The following is a 6680-nucleotide window of genomic DNA, read 5'->3' on the forward strand; positions in this document are numbered from 1 at the left end:
CTGGGGAGAGAGAAGTGCCGGCCCAGCCTTTCATTGCTCCCTCAAAGCGAACGGCAGACGGCCGCTGCCCGTGCTTCGGTGGGCGCGGCTGGGAGGTCCCGGTGAAATCTCCTCTGTGCCGTTCTCTGCGGCTCTCGCCCCCTTCCAGCCCCTCGGCCGCCGGCTGCAGGCCCCGCCAGAGGCAGCCCACCCTCTCCGAGGTGCTGCAAGTGGCAGGGAGGTGTCGCCAGGGCTTGGTGCTGGATGCTGCGGTCCGGCTTGGCGAGCCTCTGCCCGGATTCAGGGCGGCCACTGTGGGCTCCACAAGCCCGGCGAGGGTTGGCCGCCCCCTCCTCCCAGAGGAGCTGCTGCCCTGAAAAAACAGGCTGCTGGAGACGCCATTTCTGGTCCCACCCTGTGTCGGCTGAGGAAGAGCCAATCACCATCCTTGTGTGCAGCTCTGAAAACTGCAGGTAGAAACTGCCTCGGGTGGGAGAAAAAATCTGCGGGGCGAAGCCATTTTCTGGGAGGATTTGCAATCATTTCTACTCACAGTATAATCACCATGCTGGAGAATTTTAGCCATGCCGTCCCCGCCCACCCCCCTTACACTGGGGTCTTTCCTGGATTTTCCAGGGAGAGCTAACAGGGGCAATACGGCGTGGTGCAAAATTGTGCCTCGGGTACCAGCTGAGGAGGGGTCTAGCCCTGACCCTGAACTTAGCCTGTTCAGTGACTGTGAGAAAGCAGTACAGCCCCAGGCCTCATTCGTCTCATTTAAAAAAATGTAGGGAAGGAATAATATCAGACCATGTCAAGGATTGGTGGTGTTGTGGGGAAATGGATTCTCTCGATTTGTCCTTATCTAGTAAAACCGAAAATATTCATACCCTGTGCCCTGATAATTCTCTTTCTTGGTTTCTACCCTGGAGAGATACTTGCACATGTATTCAAGAAGGCTGTCCATTGCACGACCATATCTAATAACAAACCCTTGAAAACAGCTCACTGGCCATGAATAGGGAAAGTATAAATAAAATAAGGCCCGTATTCATGAGTCACTATATTGCTGTTAGAAGGAATAAATTAGATCTATATATGCAGAGACGTGCATAGAGTTCAAAATCTATTAAGTAAAAACAGTTGTAGAATAATGTATACAACATAATACGGTTTTTGCAACATAGCAAACAGAACTGTGGATTTTCTGTATCTTCAAACATATGTAATAAGAGAAATTTTTTTTTTAATGAAAGGACTGAAAAGTGACTTTCTCTAGGGAGAGGGGCAGGGAGTTGGGATGGTGAGTGGAGGTGAACAGGAACCTCAGCTTTCTTTGTAAATTCTAATTTTTTTCTTTAAAACAATGACAGTGCATTCCTATATTAAGGAATTTTAATTTTTATGTATTTATTTATTTATGGCTGTGTTGGGTCCTCGTTTCTGTGCGAGGGCTTTCTCTAGTTGTGGCAAATGGGGGCCACTCCTCATCGCGGTGCGCGGGCCTCTCACCATCGCGGCCTCTCTTGTTGCGGAGCACAGGCTCCAGACGCGCAGGCTCAGTAATTGTGGCTCACGGGCCCATTTGCTCCGCGGCACGTGGGATCCTCCCAGACTAGGGCTCGAACCCGTGTCCCCTGCACTGGCAGGCAGACTCTCAACCACTGCGCCACCAGGGAAGCCCTATATTAAGGAATTTTAAACTGCATATTCATAAAGAAGACACTGGAAACAAATGTCAAAATGTAAACAATGGTTTATTCCAGGTGATGGGAAATATGTGTTATTTTCTTCTTTGTACTTTTTGGGGTTTGTTTTAGTTTTTAAAAATGCAGGGATAGGGCTTCCCTGGTGGCACAGTGGTTAAGAATCCGCCTCCCGATGCAGGGGACACGGCTTCGAGCCCTGGTCCGGGAAGATCCCACATGCTGCGGAGCAACGAAGCCCGTGCGCCACAACTACTGAGCCTGTGCTCTAGAGCCTGCGAGCCACAACTACTGAAGCCTGCGCGCCTAGAGCCGATGCTCCGCAACAAGAGAAGCCACCACAGTGAGAAGCCAGAGCACGTCAAGGAAGAGTAGCCCCCAATCCCGACAACTAGAGAAAGCCAGCGCGTAGCAACAATGACCCAATGCAGCCAAAAATAAGTAAATAAAATAAATTTTAAAAAAATAAGTAAATAAAGTAAATAATAATGCTATTTTACAAGGAAAAAGAATGCAGGGATATTTGTACACCAGTGTTCATAACATCATTATTCACAATAGCCAAAAGGTGGAAACAACCCAAATGTCCATCGAAGGACTAATGGATAAACAAAATGTTGTGATAGAATATTAGCCTTAAAAAGGAAGTAAACTCCGACATGTGCTACAACATGGATGAACTTTGAGGGCATTATGCTAAGTGAAATCATCCAGCCACAAAAAAACAAATACTGTATGATTTTGCTTATATGAGGTACTGAGTAGTCAAAATCATAGAGACAGAAAGTAGAAAGATGGTTGCCAGGGGTTGGAGGGAGAGGAGAGGGGGAGTTATTGTTTAATAGGGATAGAGTTTCAGATCTACAAGAGTTATGGGAATGGATGGTGGTGATGGCTGCACGACAATGTACGTGTATTTATTTATTTACTTATTTTTGGCTGTGCCGCGTGGCTTGAGGGATCTTAGTTCCCAGGCCAGGGATCGAACCCATGCTCCCTGCATTGGGAGCGTGGGGTCTTAACCACTGGACTACCAGGGAAGTCCCTATGTGTACTTTAACAGAATAAAAAAAAAAATTTTGTAAAAAAAAATTCAATAGAAGACATAGCTATTTAACAAAATCCTGCTCTCAGCCATTCCATCAATCTAGTAGAATACATCATCAAATCTAAGATGTTGTCAACTGTAGAATGCACCATTATTTCATGTAATACCAAGAAAGAAAAACTGGTACCAGTTAAACTCTGATATCAACCGATTAAAAGACATCCCATTCCAAAGATGGTAATTTTTTTTTTTTTTTGCGCACGCGGGCCTCTCACTGTTGCGGCCTCTCCCGTTGCGGAACACAGGCTCTGGACGCGCAGGCTCAGCGGCCATGGCTCACGGGCCCAGCCGCTCTACAGTATGTGGGATCCTCCTGGACCGGGGCACGAACCCGTGTCCCCTGCATCGGCAGGCGGACTCTCAACCACTGCGCCACCAGGGAAGCCCAAAGATGGTAGTTTTTTAAGTGCATCTTAGATTCAGTAGAATATAGTAAGCAGTTTATACACTAAATGATCACCTTTTAAAATCCACCTGCAAAGTTCAGATTGGTTTTTAACTGTAGCACACCTGTCCTTTGTTTTTTGAACAGACTGTGTTTGCAAACCATCTCAGAAAAATAAATGGTGACTTGTCTACCTAAAAAAAAAAAAAGAAAAAAAGAAAAAAAGGCAGGGAAGGGCTTCAGGAGTGACTGTGTGACCCATCAAATCCCTCAGCTCAAGAGCCTGCGATCCTGTGATTCTAGTCATCATCCTTAAAGTCCTCGCCCTACCCTGAAGGGCTTTCAACGGCCCTGGTGCTCCAGCCTCCACCCACTCCGCAGTCTTGGGTGCAGTCTCACCAGTTGAAGCCGGAGGGCTCCAGCCAGGGCAGGCCACTTGCAGTTCACAACTGTGCTAGGCTCACTCTCTCTTCTGGGCACTTATTTGTACTCTTTCCTCTTCCTGGCACCTGTTCCCTTCCTCTCAGCCTGCAGAGTTCCTTGAGGTCTCCCTAGCTCAGCTGCCCCTTTCCCTAGCAGGCCTTCCCTGCTGTCCCTCCCCTGCCTAGGTTAGCCGCTGCTCCCTGTACCCTCTCAGTACTCTGAGCTGATTGCCATTTACTGTGAGCTCTTGGGACCAGGGACTTGCCTTCCTCATTACTGTACTCCCAGGGCCTAGCGCAGGGCTGCCATCTCAGAGTCCTTAGTGACTATCTGGTAAATGAATGTCCAATTAGGATTAAAAGCAGCAAACTCTTCTCGGGCTGTTTCCTGCTATTCATTCTAGAGACTCTGAAACTCTGGGGGTTCCACTTGCATAAGGTAAAGGGCAGAACCAGGATTTGAAACCAGACTATGGCGCCAGAGCCCACACTCTTAACCACTATGCTTTAAGCCCCTAATGCCTCAATTTGTTCATGAACCAAATACGTGCTGAGAGCCTACTATGTGTCAGGCACTGTTCTATAGTAATAACGAAAACGGACACAGCCCCGATTCTCACGGATCTTACATTCAAGTCGGTGGTGGGGAAGAGACAGAAATAAATAAGTGTATAATTTGCCTATTTGTGATAAGAGGGAGGGAATATACAGGACAATGGGAGGAACAGGTTGGAGGGTGGGGGAAGACACACTTAGTTTGAAACACCTAAGAGACAGCCAAGTGAAGATGCAGAGTAGGAGTTGGATAAATGTCTAGAGCCCAGGGTGTAAGCCTAGGCTAGATAATACAAATTTGGAAATCAGCAGCATAGATGGTATTTAAAACCATAGGACTGGGACTTCCCTGGTAGTCCAGTGGCTAAGACTCTGCATTGCCAATGCAGGGGGCCCAGGTTCAATCCCTGGTCGGGGAACTAGATCCCACATGCCGCAACTTATTATCCCATGTGCTGCAACTAAGACCCGCCACAGCCAGATAAGTAAATAAATAAACAATTAAAAAAATAAATAAATGAAAATAAAACCATAGGACTGGCTGAGATTGCTAGGGATGTGATTGTGTATAGAGAAGAGGTCCAAGTACTCAGTCCTACCATACTTAGAGGTGAAAGAAATGAAGAGAATTAGCAAAGGAGACTAACAGGGAACAGCCAGGGAGGTAAGAGGAAAACTAAAAGAGTGTAGTACCCTGTAAGCCAGGGAATAAAGTGACTCAAGGTCAACAGCGGCAAGGATGACGAGATGTGGAGTCGGCCGTTGGGTGGGGTAACGTAGATGTCATTGGTGATCTCGGCAAGCAGTGTCTGCAGAGAGAGGTGGAGCATGCACCTGCATGAGGAGGGTTTAAAGAGAAAAGGCAGAGAGGAGTCGGAGACAGCAACGAAGACGGCCCTTTTGGAGCATGTCGTTATAAAGGCTGAGCAGGGAAATGGGGGACTCTGGAAGGAATTATCGGTAGGTTTAAGGCGGAATGAATAGCAGCCTGGAAATACGCTGATGCAGGGAAGACGGATGCAGGAGAGGGATGTGAGACAAGCATGGGTCCTAGGTCCTCCTCTTCATACTTCTACCCCTCCTCTTTCTCCAGCTTTGTTTCCCTGGGCTTTCTCCTTCTTTCTTCTCCTTGCCCCACTCTCTCTTCTTGTCATGAGCCACCACAGTCAACTTTATCTCTGCGAGCATGCAGTGCAGCAATTCACTCTTTCTGGAAAGTTAGCCAGGTTTTATCTTGACCTTTCTTCCTACAAAGCAGTGCTCCATCAGGCCACTAAAACAGGATCTTTTCTGTCCCACATGAGGATGACCACCAGAGGCCCCAGGAGCCTCTCCTCCTGCCTGTTGTCATATACCACCGGTATGGTTTGCCTTTTCTTTGGTGTGTATCTTGTGAACCCAGCTGAACTGTAAGGACCTTAAGGACAGGGACCCCACATGATGCTTCTTTGGGTCCCTCATGATACCTAATTGGGTGTTGTGCAGAGTATTCATTTACTCAACATTTATTGAGTACCTGCCGTGTGCTGGGATCTGTGCTACGTGATCCAGATCAACCGTCCCTATCCTCAAAGAGCTTGTGGTCCAGACAGGAGGCAGACGTGTAATCAAATAACAGCAAATAAAATGTTGAGTTCTGTACTAGGGAAATGTAGGGTGCAGTGGAGGCTTAGAGAAGGAAGAGGTTAACTACATGGGGGATGGACAGGGAAGACTTCAGGGGGTCTTCCCTGGGGGTGGCAATGAGAAAGCACTTGGAAGATGGCCAGGAGTTTCCTGAGCAGCTGGAGGAGAGAGGGTATCAGGCAGAGGGAGAGTGCAAAGTCACGGAGGTGTAGAACAGCACGGCATGTTTGGAAAAGGACAGGTCTTTTGATATGATGGTACAGTGGGGAGGGGCACTGCAGGAACAGTGGTGGGAAAGGATCCTGGAGAGACAGAAAAGAATTGGATTGTGGAGGGCTGTGTGTGCCAGGCTAAGGAACTTGGCCTTAATCCCATAAAAGGGAAAGATGGGATCAGACTTTTAGAGAGAACCCCGTGGTGACCGTGGAGTAGAGGTTGACTTGCTTTTGGCAGCCATGGTATGAGAAACCGTTTACTTATATTTAATTAGATGCCGACATGGTATGAGAAACCGTTTACTTATATTTAATTAGATGCCGACATGGTATGAGAAACCGTTTACTTATATTTAATTAGATGCCGATATTTAAAAATCAGGCGGTTTCACAAGAAATCCTAAATTCCGGCTTCTCTAGCCGCACATTGTTCTACGATAGCCATCAGCCAAAGCTAGGTGGGAACCTTCTGTTATGGATTGAACTGTGCCCCCCCGAAGATGTTGAAGTCCTACCTGTAACCTTGAAAGTGACCTTATTTGTAAATTGGGTCTGTGCAGATAGATGATCAAGTGGAGATGAGGTCACCAGGATAGGCCTTAATCCAGTATAACTGGTGTCCTTATATAAAGGGGAAATTTGGACACAGACAGATGCACGTAGAGGGAGACAATGTGAAGACGT

At 47.3% G+C, this 6680-nt stretch overlaps 1 non-coding gene across 1 annotated transcript; it reads left to right on the forward strand.

Moving 5' to 3' along the window:
* Nucleotides 1-4501: 4501 nt before the first annotated feature.
* TRNAG-GCC lies at nucleotides 4502-4574 on the forward strand. Its single transcript has one exon. It is a non-coding gene; the product is annotated as a tRNA-Gly (tRNA).
* Nucleotides 4575-6680: the final 2106 nt, after the last annotated feature.

Source organism: Monodon monoceros, unplaced genomic scaffold (assembly GCF_005190385.1).
Source record: "Monodon monoceros isolate NGI ecotype Baffin Bay Population unplaced genomic scaffold, NGI_Narwhal_1 Super_Scaffold_18, whole genome shotgun sequence".
NCBI lineage: Eukaryota > Metazoa > Chordata > Mammalia > Artiodactyla > Monodontidae > Monodon > Monodon monoceros.